The 25,667-nt window shown below is 38.4% G+C and overlaps 1 protein-coding gene and 1 long non-coding RNA gene across 11 annotated transcripts in view; one reads left to right on the forward strand and one right to left on the reverse strand.

Moving 5' to 3' along the window:
• The window catches only part of LOC117227984 (uncharacterized), a 736,131-nt gene that overhangs the window by 427,800 nt on the left and 282,664 nt on the right, over positions 1 to 25,667 (forward strand). Inside the window, exon 1 of one of the 10 annotated variants that reach the window (XM_076527161.1) lies at positions 14,215 to 14,319. The exons of the other annotated variants lie outside the window; for them this stretch is intronic. The gene's annotated coding sequence lies outside the window, so the exon portion shown is untranslated. Of the gene's footprint in view, positions 1 to 14,214; positions 14,320 to 25,667 lie in introns of those variants that run through there. 10 annotated transcript variants of the gene reach the window in all.
• On the reverse strand, positions 14,992 to 16,115 carry LOC117227985 (uncharacterized). Its single transcript, XR_004492206.2, has 2 exons — positions 16,017 to 16,115; positions 14,992 to 15,260 (listed from the first exon to the last, which is right to left on the reverse strand). It is a non-coding gene; the product is annotated as an uncharacterized LOC117227985 (long non-coding RNA).

A 25,667-nucleotide genomic window follows, 5' to 3' on the forward strand; every position in this document is an offset into this window, starting at 1 on the left:
ACACAGGTAAACCTGTGTGACCATTTCTCACCCAACGCCCCGCCCCCAAAAGAGAGCTAAGGACGGATTACTGGCCGAACAGCGACCAGGAGAGAGCCCTCCCAGAAGGAGGATCCGCGTTCGAATCACTACGCCGCATGGTCACTCGTCGAACATCGAGATGTGTTCGGACTTACCCAAGAGTTTGCGCAAGCAAGGCCACCACAGCTTTCTGCTGTGGCGGAGTCAAAAGCGAAACGCGAAAAAGTAAAAGTAAGGCAATAATACTGGACATATGCGAAGTTAGCGACTCGGGTATCTCGGGGACGCTACCCCCCGTGCCCCCCACGGGCGCTCCCGTGGGTCGAGGGCCCCTGAGCAATCTTAACCCCTTGCCGTACCATTCTCTTTAAATTTATGATGACTAGAAATTTCCCGATTGTAAATATTTCTCAGAAGGAGAAGAAAATTTCTAATTATTGTGAGACTACGTTTCATTGAACAAGTAAATATTGTACTGAAAAGAAGAGAGATTTAGGCGAAAATGAAACAATAAATTAATGTTCATTCTTAAGAAAAATCTTTGTTCAAAGCTAGACCCGTTAAAGTACGGCAAGAAGTTAAGAATCTTAAACTAAGCCACACATACACATATCAACTAACTCGCACGCACTTAATAACTAAGACGAATCCCTCGGCGGATGATAATCCCACGGCGGATGATAATATCTGTAATGAACCTGAAAAGATTGAATTCTAGTTAGTATGAATACAAAATAGGTGACAAGTCAAATTGGGAAACCTAAGACCAGCACACGAGTGCCAAGCTAACCCGCACACGAGTGCAATTTTTGGGAAAATGAAGGAAACTAAGACGCATCCCACGGCGGATGATAATATCTGTAATGAACCTGAAATGATTGAATTCAAATTAGTCTGAATACAAGGCGAAATACGAAACCTAAGACCAGCACACGAGTGCCACACTGACCAGCACACGAGTGCCACACTAACCAGCACACGAGTGCCACACTAACCAGCACACGAGTGCCAAACTAACCCGCACACGAGTGCAATTTTTGAGAGAATGGAGGAAACAAAATTTAACAAACTTAAATTAAGAACCCTAACAACCTACAAGCGCCTCGGGTACCTCGGGGACGCTACCCCCCGTACTCACTTGCGGGCCCCACCCGCAAGCGAGCCCCTGAGGGACCTCCTATCGGAGGAATAACACTAAATTAAAACGCATCCCACGACGGATGATAATCCCACGGCGGATGATACTCTCTATAATGTACCTAAAATGATTGAAAATGGTTAGTCTGAATACAAAAAGGGTGACAGGATAAAATAGAAAACCTAAAACCAGCACAGGAGTGCCAAGTTAACCCACAGACGAATGCAATTTGTGTGAAAATAATTGGAAACGAAATCTAACAAACTTACATTAAGAACACTGCTTGACTAAGACGCAGGCAATTATGAACTAAGATGCGCGCAATTATTAATTAAGACTCATCTTTCGGCCGATGTTTCTCCCTCGCGGATGATAAACCCTCGGCGGATGATAATCTCGACAGAAGGAGCTCGAAGACTTGGACATAAGTAACGTGCGTCGCGATTTTGCGCCAACTGCTACGACTTGTAAATTCTCGGATTGCAAAAATGAATTCCTACTGCCCGCAGTGGTTTTTCGGGCATTTGCACCACGTGCTCGGACCTGGCCTAAAAAAGTCCGAAGGTAGGAATAAAATATTCTCGCTTCCTGTGGTGACGATCTTCCACTGCTTTGCAAAGATATTGTCTGCGAATATAAGAATTACGATTTGATTTTGGATGCCAGAGAGGAAATCAAAATGAAAGTGGCAAAGAAACGCGGACTCCTTTCTCGCGACGCTAATCCACGAGAATTAGAAGTGGATATTAATTCGTGCTAATTCGTCTAAATATTAAATCCGATGTTAATTCTTCAGATCCGGAAGCGAAAACACCCGCGAGCTTTGATTTGTTTTCACGCAACTCTAAAGGGAATCGTCGACGATTGCGAGACAATGCTGCGATCCTTGGAACGGCAACTCGCAGTGCGGCATTTATTTCGCGACTCTAACACAACGCGTTGGCAGTTTTCGCAATTCTGATACAACGCATTGGCAATTTTTCGCGACGCTAATACAACGCGTTGTTAATTTCGTCTCGCGACTCTAAGGAAAATCGCGAATGCCTGCACTGCGGAGCGTTGCAACTGCGGCATGGGCTCTGAAAGACGAACGAAGCTACTGCAACGCGATTATTCTCGCAACGCTAACTTCGAAACTAATTCGAAGACAAAACGCGAGAATTCATTTCGCAACGCTAGGATGGAAAAATCGCGATGTGCCCAACCCAGCTGATCGTTGGGACCTCGGTCCATTGTTGCAACTGCGGAATGGGCGCCTGGAAAGACGAACGAAGCTACTGGCAACGCGATTATTTCGACGCTACGCTAATGCATCGAACAGAAATCCGAAAGATTTAACTTTACTTTCTGGAAAGAACGAGTCTGTAGACTTCGAGAAATCTGATAGAATTGCAAAGTTGAAACGCGATTAGTTCGCAACGCTATATTCAAAGCTATTGTGCTTGATTATACAAAGAAAAGTCGCGTCTATTTTATTCGTAACGCTATGATTTCTGTTCGAAATTAATTATAACAACGCGTGAATCATTCGCAACGCTATGGCAAGTCGCGGATGTGCCCATCCGAGTTGTTGTTGGGGCGGCGAGGCCCTACGTTACAGCTGCAGCATGGGCGCCTGAAAAGTCGGAAGGTAAACTATTGCAACGCGATTGTATTGTCGCGACGCTAATTCAATGAACAGAGATGCAAAAGCGAGTGGACTTTGATGATCTTCGAAAATTTCAAACTTGAAACGCGAGCGTACTTAGTCGCAACGCTATCTTTGACGCTTCTTGCATGTCGAACCAAATGAAATCGCGATTCTTTCATTCGCGACGCTATACTTTGAATAATTAATTTCGATGCTAATGATAATCGCGATGGTTTTATTCGCGACGCTAATTTTCATCTCTGTTAAAAATGAAGCGAAACAACGCGAGATTATTTCGCAACGCTATTGCAAGTCGCGGATGTGTCCATCTGCGCTGATCGTTGGGGCGGCAAAGCCTGCCCAAATACTACTACTACTACAAGAACTACTATTACTATTGCAGCGAGTACAGTGACCAATTAACAATACATATACATAATAATATACATGATAATATACACCATAAGTTTTGTCTTACGATAGTATTAACCTGAAAATAAAGAATCTGAAAATAAAGAACCTGAAAATCCTAGCTAAAATGGGGTTATTAGTTTCGAATTATTCTTCAAAATTAATCTGTTTCGATGACTACGCGTGAATTTAATTGCTCGAGAAGTAACGGCAATAGCAATGGCAAAAAAGTAATGGAAGTAACGATGATAGAGGTATTGGCGAGGGTAACGGCAATAGTAATGTCAAAAATTTAATGGAAGTAACAATGACAGAAGTATTGGCAATGGTAACGGCAATTGAATTCGAACGGAAAACGCAAGTCATTAAAAAGAATACATCCTAACTAAATATACAATAGAATTCGCAACAAGTATGTGGTCACTGTACTCGAAAAAATTGAGAGAACTACTGGTCAAATAAGATCGACTTACATTTCGATGCTATGTTGGTCCTGGAATTTGTAGTAGGAAGAAGTAGAAGAGAGTAGCAGCGTAGAGAGAGTAGCAGCGTAGAGAGAGTAGCAGCGTAGAGAGAGTAGCAGCGTAGAGAGAGTAGCATCATCAAGAAGTGTCCAAGTTTCCATAGCACACGCATTTAAGATTTTAATCGAAAATATTAATTTCCATCCGCGGAAAAGATTTAGAAATTATCGGAAACCATTTGGAAATTCGCGTTGAAATTAGAGATACGATTTTGACAAATAACTATTAATAATTTTACCGACTGTTAAGTAAATTTAGATTCGAATTAGATAGAAAATTAATTAACATTGATTTTAGAAGGAAGCAGAACGAATTTCGATTAACAATAAACTTTCCGAAAAATTAAATTTATTGTGCACTGTCTGACACGTGTGAAAATATCCAATTTACTTCGATTCTGTACACTTTCTGTTATATTCTGTTATAGTAGTTGTTCCAACAATTAATTAAGTAATTTAACGCAATAACGTTCCTTGAAAATTATATTATATCTTTATTCTTAACAATTTAATTTATAAAAATATCACTTTTGCAAGAGCTTTCCTCAAATGCAACTGATTCTTCCACTAAACGAGTAACGACTAATCGAGCAATGACATTGAGCCGAGCGAGCACGAAGGGTACCCCCCCCCCCCCCCCCAATGACTTTGACGATCGACATTATTGGAAGAGCTGTCTTGAAACACGTCTGATTCCACCATTAGTCAAGTCCCGACTGATTGAGCTTTGACATTCAGCCGAGCGAGCACGAAGGGTACACCCTCCTGCCCCCCCCCCCCCCCCAATGACTTTGACGATCGACATTATTGGAAGAGCTGTCTTGAAACACGTCTGATTCCACCATTAGTCAAGTCCCGACTGATTGAGCTTTGACATTCAGCCGAGCGAGCACGAAGGGTACACCCTCCTGCCCCCCCCCCCCCCAATGACTTTGACGATCGACATTATTGGAAGAGCTGTCTTGAAACACGTCTGATTCCACCATTAGTCAAGTCCCGACTGATTGAGCTTTGACATTCAGCCGAGCGAGCACGAAGGGTCCCCCCCCCGCCCCCCCCCAATGACTTTGACGATCGACATTATTGGAAGAGCTGTCTTGAAACACGTCTGATTCCACCATTAGTCAAGTCCCGACTGATTGAGCTTTGACATTCAGCCGAGCGAGCACGAAGGGTACCCCCCCCCCGCCCCCCCAATGACTTTGACGATCGACATTATTGGAAGAGCTGTCTTGAAACACGTCTGATTCCACCATTAGTCAAGTCCCGACTGATTGAGCTTTGACATTCAGCCGAGCGAGCACGAAGGGTACACCCCCCTGCCCCCCCCCCCCAATGACTTTGACGATCGACATTATTGGAAGTGCTGTCTTGAAACACGTCTGATTCCACCATTAGTCAAGTCCCGACTGATTGAGCTTTGACATTCAGCCGAGCGAGCACGAAGGGTACACCCCCCTGCCCCCCCCCCCCAATGACTTTGACGATCGACATTATTGGAAGTGCTGTCTTGAAACACGTCTGATTCCACCATTAGTCAAGTCCCGACTGATTGAGCTTTGACATTCAGCCGAGCGAGCACGAAGGGTACCCCCCCCCCGCCCCCCCCCAATGACTTTGACGATCGACATTATTGGAAGAGCTGTCTTGAAACACGTCTGATTCCACCATTAGTCAAGTCCCGACTGATTGAGCTTTGACATTCAGCCGAGCGAGCACGAAGGGTACCCCCCCCCCCGCCCCCCCCCAATGACTTTGACGATCGACATTATTGGAAGAGCTGTCTTGAAACACGTCTGATTCCACCATTAGTCAAGTCCCGACTGATTGAGCTTTGACATTCAGCCGAGTGAGCACGAAGGGTACACCCCCCTGCCCCCCCCCCCAATGACTTTGACGATCGACATTATTGGAAGTGCTGTCTTGAAACACGTCTGCTTCCACCATTAGTCAAGTCCCGACTGATTGAGCTTTGACATTGAGCCGAGCGAGCACGAAGGGTACATCCCCCCCCCCTCCCCCCACCCAATGACTTTGACGATCGACATTATTGGAAGAGCTGTCTTGAAACACGTCTGATTCCACCATTAGTCAAGTCCCGACTGATTGAGCTTTGACATTGAGCCGAGCGAGCACGAAGGGTACACCCCCCCTCCCCCCCCCCCAATGACTTTGACGATCGACATTATTGGCAGAACTGTCTTGAAACACGTCTGATTCCACCATTAGTCAAGTCCCGACTGATTGAGCTTTGACATTGAGCCGAGCTAGCACGAAGGGTACACCCCCCCCCCCCCCCACCCAATGACTTTGACGATCGACATTATTGGAAGAGCTGTCTTGAAACACGTCTGATTCCACCATTAGTCAAGTCCCGACTGATTGAGCTTTGACATTCAGCCGAGCGAGCACGAAGGGTACCCCCCCCCCCCCCCCACCCAATGACTTTGACGATCGACATTATTGGAAGAGCTGTCTTGAAACACGTCTGATTCCACCATTAGTCAAGTCCCGACTGATTGAGCTTTGACATTCAGCCGAGCGAGCACGAAGGGTACACCCCCCCCCCCCTCCAGCCCAATGACTTTGACGATCGACGATCGCGCGATCGACGGCGTGATGATGATTAAATTTCGTGATGATGATTAAAGTTGTTGTGAAATCGATCTTGAAAAATAACTACAAGTAGCATTATCAGTTACTATAAACCGAGGGTTGCCAAGGTTATTTTCTCAATGTCTAGAATATTTGCTAAACTTAAATTGCTATTCCCCATATTGTCTTAAGATTCCGTTTATGATAATAATTAGATTTGTCGATAAATTGAGTATAAATAATTATTGCATGTAGCATTAAGTTACTATAAAGTTAAAGAAAGCCGAAAAATATTCTTAACACATATTCGTCCGTATGACGAAAATGCGTCATTTGTATATTACAGAAAATAATTGATCCTTGTTCTTTTAATTCTCATTAAAACCGACAAAGCGTACCAAACCAACAAAATTCGATCCACTTGGCAGACTAAATTATAATTTACGTAAACATAAATGCGTTAAAATAGTGACTGCAGGAATATTACCGGGCGAATATGTGTTACTATCTAGAACACGTGTTTGCAAGACAGTAAACATATTCGTTTCGACATTAACCCTAGAAAGATAACCATATGACAACGTACGTAAAAGATAACCATACGCTTCAGAGGCGCATGCTTTTCTAAGGCGTCAATTGTATACTAACAATGGATATTTATTTAAGTTAATCTAGTCATTTTAAAGGTTTGGCATTATTGTAAAAATAAAATGCATTTATATTATATTTTTTTATATTTTAAGTAATTTTAAACTTAAATCACTAGACCTCTATGAAAAATTAACAAAAATCAACAGTCTTCGCAGGCGCCTCTGCGACGTAGGTTATCTTTCTCGGGTTAACATTTGACTTATACACGAAGGACCATTACGTTGATAGTTGTCCTCTACCAGCAATAAAAATATTGTTCACGTTCAATTAACGCTTGGTGCGTTTCATCGAATACTTTCCGGCTGGGGTAGTAGTTGCGGAAACAACAATAGAGCGCTTAACGGATATGTACCTCGTCATATTTTCCTCTCATCGGAAGGTATCAGTTTTTTCAAATATTTTCCGGCATACCGGCGGACAGTTCCGAAGTAGATTTCGCGATATTTATTTAATACGGGGCATGGACGTGGACGCGCGCGGCGATTAACCGAACGCATGGATGGCGAAGGGTAATTGGTTTCAACCAATCAGCGCGCATTCGTCGGAACGTGCCGCTTATAACGCTTCTGTGTTTGTTGTAATTAGGATGTCAACGAATAATGCGTGTCCGGTAATTATCGATGATATCTGACTTTACCGACCTGGACGTTCGGATTAATTTCGATACCGAATTCGACGGGACCCGGTGGTAATTAGTTTACTACGTTTGTCGTCGAGCTTGCTTCCGTTTCGGGGGCGCTCTACGCAGCGGCGGAGTAAGATATTGGGCGTTCATCAAGGTCCGCGCATATTAATGAATATTTAATATTGTTTGAAAATCCGATACAGAAATTAAACACGGGCTGCCAGGTATTATTTCGATTGTGTGCACTGAAAATTATTAAGTTTACTCTTCTGACGACAATATGCAGTTCTTATGCACCACCGAACGGTATTTTATTCCCATGGTTCGATGTTGTGCTGCTGTAGTTTCCGATGAAAATTATCTATCGAAATTGTAGTATCTTTAATTTGTAGAGGTCTGGTCATATAAGTCTCTCGACAGTATTATTTTAAAAATTATTATACGTATGTGTGAGGTATTTCTTTCACTTTGCTGTTATGGCTAGACCGCAGAGTTTTATGCAAAATGAAAACTGTCCAAGTTGATCCTAGGAAGCTTAAGTCTGATAAAAATGTCTTTCGTGTTTTAGCCATTTTAATAAGTTGCATACATTAAAAACACATTCTTCAATTCTTCTAATGTCTTCACAGTTTTATATTTAATCCAGTTATTTTAGGCAGAAGTGCATAAAATTTAGTCACGACTCGAGTCAATATACATATTGGGTTTCCGGCCCTCTTATCTAATCATCTAAGGCGAACCTTTCTCTGAACAGTAGTTTATAATTAGAAAACGGATATTAAACATTCATGACAAACATAAGAAATTTAGAGGATATATATTTATAATATATTATTATATTGTATAAATAGACACTATCCTATAATTCTTACAATCAACTTCGACAATTCTTGTATCGCATAAAGATCCCGCAGACTATTTAAAATAATGTATGAAACAATTTCTGTCTAACATTTGCATAACAATATCATTAACCTATCGTGTTTGAAACTATTTTAACAACACAACCTAAACGATCTGCGAATTTCTGTTCGACATGACTTAATACGCGAATTTAACACTCGAACTACCAAGTCAGGATGCCTGGTTTATGTCATGGTTATTTTTGTTTACAATTCTTGATATTACAAAAATATTTCTATGAAAAATTTCTCGATGAACTTCTTCATTCAAGTCTACATTACAATAAAATTCGTACGAAGTTTAAATAAATCCAATTGTGTCATTGTTATATAACATTACACATTAATCACAATTTAAATGTGATACAGTAAAGAATTTAATAATGACATTTAACTTGATTGAAAAGAAACATGGACTAAAAGTGAGAAAATTTAGAATAGAGTTTCACGAATTGTTTATAAAAATCCTAATTTTTATACCTATATATTTAAGCTTACTAAAATTCGTATTAATTACCTAATTATAAACAATATTCTAGAATTTCGACGAAACTGGCGGATTATCTTCGAATGAATAGATCGAAGAAGGTCGAACCAATTTTTCAGCGGTTACCATATTTTCTCAGTGGGTATCAGTAGTAATAAGAGGATTCAATTTACCGTGGGAAATGAATTTTAAGCTTCCGCGGTTGCTTGAGTGAAGAATTTCCAAAAAACTTCGTGGAAAAAGCCTGGGGCGGAAATTAATTCCGAGACTTAATGAAACTGGTAATGAGCGACGAAGATTAAGGATATAAAGCAATCGCGTTGAAACTCTATTGTCACGAGATTTTCATATTTTGCACCGTTTTCTCGCTTCGGACGGAGCTCGTCTAAAAAAATAGAAGAGGATGGAAAAGTGTTGCATCCCGTTTGCGCGAAATTTGCTTATTGGAATTCTTCGGTCGCCTGTTCATTTCCAAATGTTCATGACGAATTATTACGATTCAGCACAGATTGAATTAATTGATACATACTTTAGGAAAACGCTAGTAATATCGCTAAAAGTGTCATCTGTAAGCCTGGTTACACTCGCAATTTTTGTTATGATTTTTATAATTTTAAACTAGAATATCAAGAAGAAACAAATGTGAATACGGTAATTTCTCCCTAATTCGCGCATTACAATTTAATTCAAATGACAAAAGTTCTGTCAATTCTAAGTTTTTCTACTTAACACTTGAACGGCGAATTTTTCCGACAAAATATATAGCCAAATAACAATATCTATATTCGAGACTCGTCATCCGATTGTTAAAAGAAAGGACAAACCCTGCGCATGCAGTTAGGGTTTAATACAAATTATAATTCCAAAAGTAGGAGAAACTGAAGTGCGATGTTTTTTTGAAAGTGATAGCTAACTTGTTATTAAAATACGTATTTAAAAAACATACATTTTCCAAAAAATAAAGATTTATACAATTTTTTCGCATATTTGATTGCATGATTTAAGTTGAAAGCCGTCAAATTTATATTTAAAAAGAAATGACTGAAATGTGAAATAAATTACAGAAAAAAGCTATACCGTATGCATACATATAGGAATATGTATATGAAATCCGCAGTTTCATGTGCATCATCTAATAAATTGAGTCTAAAGCTGGAGCATGCTGCGTTTATCAGCGCTGTATTGCAGTGGTGATCAATATTCACAATTTTCATAGCAAATCTGTACAATTAAACCTGCAATTCCGTTTCGACCAAGAAATTCTAGCCATTTCGAAAATTACAATTTAACTGTTATTGCTCTGAACAGCATTTTTGCACTTTCGTTGTATTGGCAGGGGCAAACTGGGAAATTTATTTCATTTCGAGTTAGATTAAATATTACATTTATGTGACTTTTCATACATTAAAATTTCACACGAATTTCATACATTAAACTTTCTTTATTCTTTGTATTATTCCAATTGATTTGTAATGGAAAATATTGATCCTTGGATTTATTTACCATGATTTCTGCAAAAGCAATTACCTGACGTTTTTTAAGCTTCATACATATTTTTGTCGGCTGTTATGTTGTTTTCTTTAAAAGCAAATCAACATATGTATAATTCGATTCTTCCGATCTGAAAAATTAGAAAAATTACGAATTGTATAATTCGTAGTTGTGCGTCAGATCTTGCGGCGATGTTGCTTATTACGTGTGATTTATTTAGCATATATTCTGTCGCTGGTTTCGAAGAAAAGTGTCCTATAATATCAGAAGTAAAAAATCGTGTTTGAATTCTTGGAAGACAACGTTCTTCCCCTAACTGTCGTAAAGATAGACGACTATTTGCTTTTTTGAAGCGCAATTCGCTGTTATTTGGAGTGTATACATATGCAGACGTAGACGATTGACGTTGAAGAATCAAGTCAATAAATAGCATTTCTGGCATACTTTTCACACGAATTGTTTAAAACGGTTTCTTTTATACTAGCAGAGAGGAAAATTATGGATTTCGAAAAGATCATAAAATCAAAAATATTGCCGTATAATTAAAATTTAAAAATATTATAGTTTGGATTCACGAAAACCCCGATTGCCAAACAACTGTAAAAGCTTTGGTTGCTTGCATAAAAGTTGACATAAAACACAGCAATCATATAACAGTTATAGGCGCTTTCTTGCAGAGCGCCATGCTAGAATCGCCGTAACACTACCTAACATTCACCATTTCTCTGAAAACGAAATTTTTATACATCCTAAAGATGAACAAATCCAGCTACAAAGCTACCAACGTATCCATCCCACGCATCTGTCGCAAAAATCGTGTAATTTCCGAAATTAAAATTTTCAGCATGCATATAAGTTAACGAGATCTACGAAATGCATTGCTTAACTTTTCGTTATATGTTCAGATATAAAAGTTGAAAAACATGAGTTTTTATTTTTGCTTTTTTTTTGCCATTCCAAGTAATAACAAAATTTAAAAAAAGTATTATAGTCATTATCCAATAGATTGGTCCTTCTGTCATCTAAAAAGAATTCAAGTCATTTGATCCCGTATCAAAAAAGTCATACCGTTTTTCAAGTGGTCACTATAGATGAACGAGAATTTATGCTGAATGTGTCGGTAACTGGCTTTAGCCATAACTCGGCCGAGAACCTCTTGCCGTTGCTCCACTTTGTTCATTCTCAATGCATCTGTAAATACAGTACACAGCGACAGGTGCATAACTGAGCTGCGACTTTTAATGGGCGGAAAATGTGCTGGCATCGTTACGGTAATCCCTCGTAATAATAATAACAATGATAATAATAATAATAATAACAACACGAAAACAACAACAACAATAATAATAATATCCGCGTCGCCTTAACGGTTTCGTTACCTGCGACGATGCAATTTATTTGTAGCCGACTGATTATTTTGCGAGAGATTAATCCGCGTCCCGGTCGGACGTGGATAAACACGGGGGTGTAAAAGCGAATAAAACTTTTAGCCGGAACGGTTCTCCGCAGACCTATCGCGCGCTCGTCTTCCAGCGTCCGAGGAATCAAACCTGCTTGCTCGCGAAGTCACAGGAGACCCCGTCTCTCGGAGCGTTTTAATCCTCGGAAGCAGAAATTGTTTTGCGCGAGCTATGAAAGCCGGTTTACCTCCACGGGTCCTTTGAGGCTGAAATTGCTCCACGCCAGGAAGGAACGTCTGCTTCTTCCCTGTCCGAAGTCCGAGGCGCAGGAGCTCGCGTCTTCAAGATATAAGTATGTAGTCGCGCGCGCGGTTTATCCGGACTTGTTTTTCTATCGCGGCCTTTCGGAGATCCTGTTTTCCCAGCTCGTTTAGCATAGATCATCGGTACTAGCTCTCGTTTAAACTCGTTATCCGGCATTGTTGCGGCGGCAACATTGCAACGAAACTTGCCTCGTCGTTCCTTCGCCTGACCAGACGATATAGGGGTATTATCCTGTGAATGAACATTTTGGCTGCACGTTTGTTAAACTGATTATTCATAATTGTTCCCTTAACTGCGAACCTGAAATCCGACAGACACGGCTGTAAATGTTACTGCTTATTGTTTCCACCGTAAGTGGATCTAAAAGTTATTACTTCGAGTAACTTCTCCTCTCCTTGTCACTCCCATTATGTGTGATTACGTGTTACATTTAATTTCTATATAAAAGTTAATATCATATCCATTGTATAATTTTGGCGAATACTTGCAGAAATTCGGCTGTCCGCAGTTAAGGATTAACACGTTCCGTGCCACGTGTACCATCGATGGTACACGCTTGCATGTTTACTTAGTGAACTGAACAAATTGTTTACAAGAAATTTAGAACCGAAGAATCAATTTCCACCGCAAGAATGGGCGTTGATAAGTTTTTGTTACGTTGTTATGTGTACGAGAATTAATCATTGCACGTAATACATCAAGTTTTAGTAAAATATCAAAGTGTGAAGATTCGAGTAAAAAAAGCTCGGCACGGAACGTGTTAATCTCCTGCTCTTAAGTTTGTACATCCTTGAACTCGATCTTGCGTCGAGTGAACGAACACTTCAAGCTCGACCAATGTCCACAGAATCTTGAAACATGCAATCTTGTTATGACAATGTTCTTTTACAAATGATATATATTTAATTTCTGCACTTGTAAGTTGCAGCTATTAGACAGTGATTAAAATGCTTTTCTCAAATTTTGCTATTACATACTTGGAACGAAAAAAAAAATCTTCCGTTTTTTTAACTCTTTTATCTGAGCTTATAACGAAAACTTAAAAAATGCCTTTTGTAGAAGGCATTACTGAAATAATAAATGTTGTTTACCATTCCCCTAGAATAAATGTTGTTTCTCCTTCGATGTAGAACAAAATATAAAACGGAGTTTTTTTGTCATGACAAAACTACGCGTCGTATAAACCTAAATCCTGTTTAAAAAAATGCAGAAGGAATAATAATACTCGACTCTCAAAACAAAGGAGTAATTTCTGTTAGAATAAAAATTTTACGCAATTACGTGTAATCATTCTTTTCGCATCTTGAAATAAATGTTCTGTGGGAACATTTATCGATTAAATACACAGTAACTGTTAAAATTGAACTTGTACAATAGAATCGTACAATAGAACTTGTACTTGTACAATAGAAGCGTTAATATAAAAGCTAACTTAAAAAAGAGTAAGCAATAATTTAGAAGTTAATGGTTTACTAAATAGCTTGTATTTATAAAAGTTCTTTATTTCATAATCAAGGTGCTCGATCCATTGCACGCTGAGACAGTGCATCCAATAGCATCATCGATGCCTTCGTATATAGGCATCATTTTTTTATTCTCTCGACTGGAACCGGTTCCCTGAAAAGTTTGCTGAAACGCCGATCTCGTTGCTCGCGGTTTATTAATCGTTATCGTTAATAGAGCGGGAAACTGATTCGACGGGGGATTCAAAATCGACACGGCTCGACTCGGAATCTGGGTTAAGTCTGATCAAGTTGATTAACGGTTGTTAATAATTAGGCGGGCTGCGGCAAAAGCTGCTCTGTTGTTTGTTAAACCGATAAACGGTGCTCAATGGTGCGGATGCGAAGTTCGCTAGGTTTTTCGAGATCGCTGCGAATTCCTCGGTCAGCCAGAAATAGAAATGACGATGAAAACGACGCGGCAGCAGGAAAATTTCTCGGAGGGAAACCGTGACGCAGATAATTGTAATTTATCGCCAATTATGGCTGATCTAGTCGCGTTGAGGCGAACGGAATTATGTAAGATGGTAGATCTTTGCGCGGGATATGTGCGTTTCAACTAGTGCGAAGAGCATTTATCGGCGTGATTCCTGAACTGTGCGGCTAACAAACGCTTCAAGTAAGTAAAAAAGTATCGTTTTGGAAAAATTTGTTGTCTTCCAAATGTTGTGCCGTTTGGTTTCCGAAAACTTGAACACTTCAACTGCCACGCCAACAACTTAAAAAGAGTCCATAAAATTAAAGTATTTCATCCAATTAAATGAAAATCAATTACTTCTCCAACATTCTTACGTTTTGCGAATTTGAATAAAATTAGGAAGTTAAAAACAGCTAGCTGGCTAAAGTGTTAATAGGCCAAAAATAGTATTAAATATATCTCTATCTCTTATTATAATAACTGGATCTCATCATTTCATATTCCAATTAAATACATAGCACGAAATATTAGTTCTCTGAAACAATATCATTGGAGCTGTCGAGACCACAGCTAATGGTTCGCTAATCTTTATTAATGTAATCAAATCTTCATCGTATTGCCTATTGTCAAGATAATATACTATATTTGTAGATACATCAAGTGCTTTGTTTTCAGCCAATACCTAATTGCTTCTCGCTTTTACGTAACACGAATCATGACCTCTTTAAGTATGGTATTTATAGATATAGATTATTAGAATAAAAGAGAAGATGAAAATATTGTTGGCTTTTGTAACTGAAGTTCGAACTAAATTGTATTAAACTGTAGCAAAACACCTGTTGTACGTAGAAAAACAAGAGGAAAGAGGAAAGGAATATTTTAAATTCTTTATTTCATAATTACTGAGATTCTGAAGATACTTTTACGAATAATTACTAGATACATCTGTTTATTTAAGACCGTTTTGGATTTAAAAAATCGTGCGGTGTTTTAGTAAGTGGGGGTTTGTTGTTTAGTGCTTCATTATTCCTCACCTTAAATAATAGAATGTATCCTATGCGAACCAGTATTCGCTAAAAAGATGTGAATCCGAAATCAAGTCAAGTAGCTGGGAAGCGTTGTTCACTTGAAGTATGAGTATACTGGAACAAAAATTTAGAATAAAGATAGTAGAAAAATTCACGTGTGTAATATAATAATTACATCGACATCGCGACCTATATGAGAATATTAAAATTACATAAAAGATAACAAAAATCGTCGAATTGCGTTCGTTTTTATTGAAAGTAAGAAGCGGGAAATTAAAAACAATACTAACGATACGAGATTAATCTAAGCAAAGATCATCGTCAATCCGGAGAAGATTCGAATATCAAATTCTGATCAAATTGTTCTACTAAATTCAACGAAAGCAAAGGTATCCTAGATTTTCCGATCTACGAGAGATCCAAGAGATCCACTTGGCAATAAAATACGGTGTCCGAAGCGGCGAAGCTTTGACCTCGTGCCTCTAATTTGCGTCGAAGCCACACGATGTCGTCTAATATTCATTACTCACGACGATATTATCTCGGAGCGTTGTTGTTGCTCGGGATTAAGAGAGGAGCCGGACGATAACGACTGCTGAAAAAGTCGAGTCACGAACTGTTCACCGGCAACGTCAGTTTCCCGGCTAATAAGAGTGTATCGCAAAAAGGACGGCGAAAAGAAATTGGAAGCCAGTGGCGAAATGGGGGAGCCGTCGCGATATGGATGCGAATACGAGTGCTTTTCGAGAATCAAGATGAGGGAGCGGCACGAAAGACGTCGTTGTCACGTAGTCCCCTGATGGCTCGGCGAATTCACGGACCTCGACAGGGGCTTTAAAAGGAAGAAATATTAATCCAAGTTAAGCTTACATAACGATGAAACACGACTGTTTCTGCCGCCGAAGTGAAGTTCTCATGGAGACTGGAACGAACGCGAGTGCACTCTAACTAGACAAAGGCGAGCGCGTGGGTCACTTCTGTTTCGCCTTCTCTTTCGCAGCAACTCGCCTGCACTCGCGCGTCCCTGTGTGCAGGCGTGTAAGAGCGTGTGCAGGCACGAGAGAGAGAGAGAGAGAGAGAGAGAGAGAGAGAGAGAGAGAGAGACGAAGGGGGAAATTTATTATGCCCTCAGAACGAAATGCGAGCGTGTGCCGCGCGTGCACATACGTATGCAGGTTAATTAGCCTTAAACATACAGCAGCGAAGTGGCAACGAGCCGGGACATTTTTGCGACGTGCGTCGAAGACGTCGCCGGAAGCCTCGTTGGTCATTGAGCCCGCGAACAGTGGCGGAACAAAGTTTGTTATTAATATGCATTAGTGGTGTAGCAGAAGTTTGTTGCAGAAATTTATGGCTGCAGAAGTCTTACCACCCTTATTACGGGCTTATATATCTTCCCTGGTCTTGCACATGCCCTGCATGTGTTCATAATTCGGTCTCCATCTTGCATTAAATATGGAATGCCGTGAAAAGTTTGTAATATGCGGGTTTGCTTCGTACGCCGCGAATCTCGCACCTAGGAAGCTCTGTTGTCTAATTACCGTGATTACGAATCGATGCAAATTGACGTGGTAAAAAACGAAGCAGTATAAATGACAATTTTGCTGTTTCGAGCTTCAAGATTCCGCATTGGAACTCAAAATTCCTTGTTAGTCATAAAACATTTTTGAAGTAGCTGGTTTTCTGTCTTAACTGTCTTAAATGAACCACTAAATGTGTCATTTAAACCCATCAGCATCTTAATATTTTCAAGTTATGTATAATTTGAAAGGAAAATGTGTTTAAATTTATCCATTCTTCATAATCTTGATTAGTCAAAATAAAAAGATTATTTAATTAGTATTTAATTTAACTCAATGACTAAAACAAAAGCAATTTGTTGTTAATAATTTATAAACAATCGCTCAAGATTGCAATCATTCATTTATCGGCATTGACTGTAGATGTATTTCGATAGTTCAGATTTTTGTAGAAGATACGGTGAATGGGTAGTTCAAGTTCAAGTAATTCTTGTAGATTTTTGTACTTGTGTCTGTCTTCATAGCCAGTGGTGTCTTATAAAGTTCTTTTTAAGTTTGTTACGATGAATTAAGAATTAGACGGGTTCAAATTCGAAACTGTTAATTTCACATATACACGTGTTCTTGCATACACGCGAAATAGGAATCTCTGGTATAAATAGTTTGCTTCTCTTATCTTTTATGTTATTTTTCACATATTTTCAACTCCTCACCTATGAATAAGATAACATATTTTTATATCCACGACTTGTAGACCTAGATGTCTAAAGGTGTGTTTTCTTTGAATAAAAAAAGAAGAAAATATCTCATTGCAATCGGGAAAGTTAGTGCACTTATCTTTATTTGACCAATTATGTCAGTTACACCTCTTTGTTTCTAACCGCCTCATTTATTTGCTTGACGAACATGGATCGTAATGTTTGGCGTATCGATTTATTGATGAAAATCAAGGTTATGAAGGTAATAATACGTTGAGTTGTTTACTTAGGTACGCGTTAAGCTATTACTATGCGCAAGTATAAATGAGACTATTCTCGTCTATGAAAAGTGCATGTCATTCGGCGGTTATGCGTATCTATTTAATGGAGATAATTATGCTGATGTGGAATATTGCAGAAATCATCGGATCTTGGTGTCTGGAGTGTAATATATTTTTGTCATTCACGATGAGGAATGATAGGTAGTACATTAATATTAAAAGACGCTTATAATTAACACTAAAACTACCGAGTGCTAAAGTTTCTCGTAAAAGTATTGTAATAATTTCAGTAACTACAAAAGAAAAAATCAGAAACCAGTCGATTGATAGTTCCAGTGTGAAAGTACCCAATATCAATCGACTTATAGAAGTTCAAAAATATTATTATCTATAAGAATAATATTCTTCATTCATCCTGTGCACTCCATACGTGAATTCTAATTTTTATAAATAATATTTAAGAAAATCAAGTCCGGTAGAACTTTATTTGTTTATAGTAAATGGTCACTTTCTCGATAATCGTTATTCGTTCGTTGTTTTAGATATTCGTCATAGTTGAGTGATGTCAAACTATGTTAGAACACTGATTCAAATAGTGACACAGTTAGCGATTTGAATTTATAATTCTCAAGGTGTTATGTTACGTACATTATTTGAAAATTATAATCTAGCCAAAGTTATAATTACATCACTTGTCTCTTAATATATTGAACGATCTGCTTAATCTGTTGACTGGATCATTTCTCGCCCACGAATCTCTGTGCGCATGCAAGTAAAAGGAAATGATAACAATGTGAAGCAATTTAGCCGACAATGAGTTCAATTATTATTTATTATACCGTCAGTCGTAATGCCTTTGACTGGAGTGATATCTGACCTTTCTCTTCGTTAGACAACAAATACTCTTACTACAATCAAATTCGCGCTTATGCTACAAAAACAGACCAGAAATTTGGATTCGTTTGTATCGGGTTGGTTGGAAAATAATTTCGTTCTTCCCGTAAAATTGATTAAACCGTTTTGCAAATAAAAAAGAGGACTTGTCCGAAAATGGAATGTCAAAGCAGCTAGAAAGAAACAAAATGGTCGATATCAATTAATAATTTTAATCGTTGAGTAATATATACTGTGGATAGTAAAAAGCGTCTATCATTTCTCTTTGGCAAAACAAAATGACTTTTTGAACTACCTAATACATCTTCGACGATACTATTCATAAAGAAAAAAGGACGTATTCCGAAAGCCACATCCATCTCTGCCACGTACAAATAAATAGCTTCCGAGAAACCATTATGTATACCGACTCTATGAGAATAATTAACGTTACAAGAAACCCAAGCAACAAGAACAAACCCGAAATCATACACAACATTCGAAAAACTTGATGCACAGAACTGAACTATGATGCTAAGCGGATTATCTTTGCATGGGTCTCATCTCACCAGAGTATAGCAGCCAACGAAAAAGCGGACACAGCTGCCAAAGAAGCAGCATCCGTTCTAAAAAGTGAAATCAAGACACAAATCTCGTACAAAGACCCTCGCCATCGCGCCGCATGCAGCCAACAATGAAGAGTGAAACAGAATATCTACCACGATAAGGAAAACAAAAACTCACGATATTATGCAGAACTTCTTCCAACTAATGCCAATCCGCGACATAATTGAAAATGAGAAAATAATCGTGACAGAACTGACAATACGATCATGACATTGCAAAATAACATATGTACTAAAAGAAACTGAAACTCGTCTTCTCTAACCCATGTAATCAGTGTAATCAAGCTTCGAGAATGATCCGCCCAAATTTTAAATGAGATACATAACTATGTATACAGGCTGCGTCATAAATTAGTCCCCTCGATTTTTCAGCCATCTTCAATTGTCTGACAAAATAATGTTTCGTATGAAAATTAATGTGCATTTAACAAGCAAGAAAATACGACGGTAAAAACATCAAGGTGACTAAGTTTTTGTTAAAGATAAAATCTTTTCCGCTTTCATTTTGAATTGCAATTTCTTGCTGGTTAAACGCAGATTAGTTTTCATCGAAAAGAGTTTTGTTTTTATCGGAAACATACCCTGTATACATACATGTAAAGTATACAGTGGCAGTTTCCGTAAAGTTACCTGATATTTTGGTGAAATCGTGTAACTATTCCATAGCAATGGAAGATTAATAAAATTTCATAGTGATCAAGATTAATAAAAGAAACCATATTTGTTATTATATTTGTAGATATAATATGGATTTATGAAATAGCGTGAATGATTAAAAACGTATTTTACCAAAAAGCAAGTGCAGGATTTCCATAAAGACACACGTTTTTTAAGTAAATAACGTCAAGATGAACAATAATTTCTTCTCTATTTCGTAATCGATACTTACAATTTGTATAATTGCCATTTGGTTAAATAACAAGGAAAATTGACTAATCTAGTAACTAATCTTAGAAAAATAGTTAAACCCTTAGATGAAAATGACGACTCTCGGCGCAATCATATTCTGTGCCAAACTCGAATTTGACGGTTGACGCCCGTCGTATATTTAAATGTTTAAAGACCATTTAAATTTTGTCTGTCTATTAAAAAAGGTTATTATGATATTTACACATTCTCTCACCTTCTCTTCTATTTAGGTTTCAGATGTTATCATTATAGTTACAATGAATTATTAGAAAATAAACAATATTAAAAAGGAATTGAAGCAGAACAGATTAATAAAGTATAATGCAAATAAAAATATTCTTCATATAATCGAAATTCAGTGTAAATCAAATTTTCGAACTATTTACACTCCTTTTTCATATTGTTTGTTGTCTAATACGTCATTATAAATATTATGATTACATTATACATATTTATTACCCAAGAATCCATTGCAAATAGAATAGTGTGTTCACATTTATGTAAATACATTAAATAAAAGCAGAAGGATTTTAGTTTTATTTTGTGATGACTCTTCGCATGGGGTTGCGCTAAATTCAGTTACTTACGTACACACACTTTTTACACGAAAGAGTTAATTTGGTTATAGTGGACACAGTCGCCGCTTGCGGATGCGAATGGGTTAATCGATAATCGTCACATCTTGGCCAGTCGAAAGATCGAAATCTCAGCGTTCGCATCGAACGAAGTTGCGATGCACGTGGACAGGTCTGTCGCTGTGATACATGTAGCACCGGCAGTTCGCGCAATCACAGAGCAGTTGAACAGAAAGACACGGCAAGATAACGGGGAGAAGATTTGCCATGGCGCTACGTCAGAGCGGCCGATTTGCATAAATAAGGCGAGCGCCGTCGGTGCCGGTACCGGCGTTGGCGTCGGCATCGGCGTCGGCGTCGGCGTCGGCGTCGGTGTTCCATCAGGTATTATGCTCTCAAAATGCATCGAATACGGAGAGTAGTCATGCATCGGCGATGAATGCACCGGCCCCTCCGCATCCATCCGCGTATGCGTCGCGGTTATCCGACAGCCGGTCGTCGGCGTCGGTGGGAAGAAAGAGAGAAAGAGGCGGGGGTTGGAACACGGGCGAAATACCTGACCATGATAAATGCCCGACGCACATCACTCTCGCGACGCACGTCGCTCGAAACGGCTACAATGCAGCCTCGTGCCTATTATGCTAAAATGCAATCTCCTGATAACCACAGCGGCGTCATTGCGGAGCTTAATCTCACCTATCTGTACAACCGGCGCAGGAGAGGAAGAGAGAGAGAGAGAGAGAGAGAGAGAGAAAGGGGGTGGGAGGGAGGAAGGGAAACAAAATGGGAATGAGAGACCGGGCTCACGGTGATTCGGGATAAAGAGCGGGATCGGTGATAGTGGCTGGATGAGAGTTCGTTCCAGGGAGAAACCGAGCGGCCAGAAGGAGAAAAAGATAGCGAGGCCTGATGGGGAGGAATAGAGGGTGAATGCTAGGAGAGGGAGCGAGAGAGAGAAAGAGAGAGAGAGAGAGAAGAAGAGAGACAAAGGATGAGCGAAAAAGAGAGAGAGAGAGACGAGGGTGGAAAATGCTGGGAGAGATAGAGCCGGACAATGCTGGTAGAGACTGAAGAGATACGAAAAGAAATAAATTCCACGATCGATAAGCGTCCGGTCCAACGTCAAAGCACGGCTGTGTGGGTGGACACTGGTGTGCCTCGGATCTTCCGATAAAAAAAAGGGAAGAACGGCAATCGACGTATCATTTCGAGGGTGTGGAACCAGTTTCGAATCTTTCTTGCTTACAAGTGGTCGTTTCGGTGTCCCAATCACAGGCCGACGCGGGGGTGGGTGTACGTGTAGCGATTAGAGTAACTAGCTCCCGAGGGAGCGTTGTTGATTGTTTTATCTTGATTACCGCGATAAGACTCCGCGACGGTGGCGGGAGGTTCGAGAGTTTCTTGGTACGACCGGGGGAACGATTCGATAATAGTAATTCCAACGAATTATTCGATCGATAGTCGGCCGATAAATTGTTCGCCGAATGTTTGTTTTTAACCGATGCCGGCTACGACGATAGGGGAACACGGCGGGTTGGAATAAGTGGCTTGTTTCTAATCGATCGGTTACTCGAAATTAGAGATATGTTTAAGTAGATCGAACGCGCAAGTAGAGAAACGTTTGCTTTGCTGATGAGAAATTTTTTTATGGCGAGAATTCAGTGAAAATGTTGTCGATCTTAATTGTACAAGTTTATACGTTAATGGATGTTAAATTGATTCTACATAAATATAATATACTATATGTTAATGTGCAAATTTTAAAGTTTTGTTTGAAAGAATTCGCGAAAATATTTTACGTATATTTTTTATATCGCGATGTTGATAATTTTGTTTGTTTCATTTTGTTGTACATCATTACTATCCAAAATCAATTTGAGATTCTCTTAATTGTATTTCATCATCGCCGATTTTTATACCATCATGTACTTTAGTACATTTTTCACATTATGTGAACTTATAATTTATATTTTATTCGTTTCATTTTGTAATGAATAGTTATTATCTAAATTCAATTTAAGATTGTCTTAATTGCACTGTATCACCGTAGATTCTTATACCATTACACTATAACTACACAATTTATTTCGTATTGGCTCCACTTTGTAGCAGATTATTTCTAATTCAAATTCAATTTAATATCGTTTAATTTTAATTATATAAATTAATAGATGGAATAATTTATAAGTTTTTCGTGAACTAAAAGTCGGTCACTCTGTCAAATTGTGAGTAAACAGTTTTTGTGCTTTCAACCGTTTCATAAAAAGGAACAGGAAATTTCTCCTTGCGTAATATTAAACTTTACATTGTCCGATCAATAAAATCGCAGGAATTACTGTTGTCGCCGCACAAAACTGTTGGCTGAACGGTGAAAATTATTTATCGGTCACTATGTTTCTGTAGTTTAGGACACTTGTTATATTTGCCGTCCGTGTTCCAACGATGTCTCGCTGAAATTCAATATAAATCCCCGTTCCGAGTTTTGTCGCCCGGAAAGGCCATTTAAAATCCGCGGGTTTGCGAAATTTATAACGCTATAGCGTTTAAGTCGTTGCATTATTGCGGCGGTGGATAAACTCGAAATAAACATGTCTGTCTGTCTGTATGTCTCTCTCTCTCTCGCTCGCTCTCTCGCTCTCTCTCTCTCTCTCTTCGCAGTTCGACCGTGCTGCACGTATACTGCAGTTTTTAACGTTTACCTTTGTAAAACGGAAAAATACGCGAGTTTGTGGCGAACATTCGCGGCTTGTAACCTGGTTGCGACTGATATACACTACCGCGCAAACGTACTCGGACACTTACAAAATGTGTAGTAGCAGCGCACATATATTACGTAAACATCAAAAATTCCGATGTACACCATTCCTTGTTATTCTTTAATGGAAAAAGGGATATTATTCTCCATGGCAGTATTATCTCTGCGAGAGTCAGTAAATTCTCTGCAATTGTTCCACAGCTTGTAAACAAAAGTGGACAATTTGGGAAGAGGAGATACGATTATTCGAGCTCGCGGTTCGTTTTTATAGTCGCCGATTGTCAACAACTATAAAAACGTATATAATCGTATATAAACTATATAAACAATAACTATATAAACAATAATTAATAAACAAAATAACTATATAAACGTAAATAATCGTATTTCATCTTTCCAAATTGTGCGTCTTTGTTTAGAAGCTGAAGGACAATTGGGAAGAATTTACTGTACGTAATTTGTCATCTGGTGTTCATACATAGACACTCAATTACAGGGATTATAAAGGTTCCGAAAATAACTGTTTAAAACTGTTATGTATCGGTTCTGACTGAAACAGTTATGAAGAACCGAAAAAGTTTCATAACCGTTCTGAGGTGCAGTGACCCACAAAAGTGTTCGTATACTTTTTAAAACGCAATAAATTTTTCAAAACTGAACTAAACGACTTGAATTTTTTTTTACATGATGGAAGGACTAGAACTACTAGACGATGGCTAAAGTTTCTTTTTTTTTTAACTTTGCCATTACTTTGAATGAAAAGAAAAAATTAAAAATCGTTGCTTTTTAACATTTTTATCTGAGCCTGTAACAAAAATTTAACAAATGTCTTTTGTAGATCTCGGTAACTTATATGAGTGCCGAAAATTTGATCGAAATCAGTTAGCCCAGAGTCGAGCTACAGAGTCGGCGCTGAAGGATTTTAGAAACCGCAGATTTCTTATAGTTTTTGGTCAAAATCGTGATAAAACTGTGATAAAATTTTCAACATGTATACAAGTTATCGAGATCTACGAAAGACATTTTGAAAATTTTTGTTATACACTCAGATGAAAAAATTAAAACGAGAGATTTTTATTTTTTTGTCGTTCCAAGTAATAGCAAAATTCGAAAAAGAGCATTATCAATATTTTTTCGAATATTTTTACTCGTGTTATTATCTCATCAGATTTCGTATTTATAGACTTCAATTACGTTATTTCATTTTCACTGAAAAATTTGTACGTGAAAACAGATTTTGCTATTCATCGATACCTAAATATACATATACATATACATAATAGTAATCATTACGAACGATAAAATCATTCTATATCATTTCCTTACAAAATTAAATTATCTAGATGACAAGAAAGTGTTCGAATATTTTTGAGCGGCACTGTAGGTACGTCAATGGAATACAGTCGGAGAACAAAAACGTTTCAACAGAGCATTCCTAATCTTCTTTCGAACGTAATCGGCTTAACCACGCATTATTTTGACATTTATACGAGCGCAGCATTGTTCACTGGTGAAATCGTAATTTTCACACCGGGCAATATTCGAAAGTCGTTTTAAATTTTTCCTCTACGACGACCCAATTATTGTATAACTGTACGATAAAATATCCCGCGAGTCGATGGCAATTAATGTAAACTATCTAATGAATCGTGTTCGGCAACTATAACTCGGGATTTTTAAATTAAATTTTACCCCATTTTATTTGAAACATTATCTTTTAATAATGCTGATTTGAATATTGGAAAATGCTGCCACAGTATAATTGAACGCTGAAATATTCGTCCAGGAAATTGATTTGATTTATTAGTAATTTTGTTTCATTATAAACGCATCGGTTTCATGCTTTTGCATTGTTAAGAGTTTATTATTTTTCCAAATGACGCACTGTTGTTTATTGCATTTTGCGCAATGAATATGGAAACTCATGATACCTTTATGTTTTATCGAAACTACAATGATTAAAAGCGGTTCGTGAATCATGTAAGAGTATTTGCCATAGAATTGTTTAACGTACCATCTCGCTAGTCATCCAATTTAAATGGCATAAATCCTCTGTCAGACAAGCTTTATAGAATTCGCTATCTTGCAATTTGCAATAAACAAAAATTAAGACGAAAATTAATACAATATTCCACATATATTTGCAGTCACCAGAAGTTTTAATGATTTATGTTAGACGCTGCTCGAAAACAATAACTACGAATAATTTATAATTTCATTAGACAATGTTTCGCAAGAGAGAATTCAGAAACTAATAATAATTATTGTACATGTAACAATTCTC

This window comes from Megalopta genalis, chromosome 17 (genome assembly GCF_051020955.1).
Source record: "Megalopta genalis isolate 19385.01 chromosome 17, iyMegGena1_principal, whole genome shotgun sequence".
NCBI lineage: Eukaryota > Metazoa > Arthropoda > Insecta > Hymenoptera > Halictidae > Megalopta > Megalopta genalis.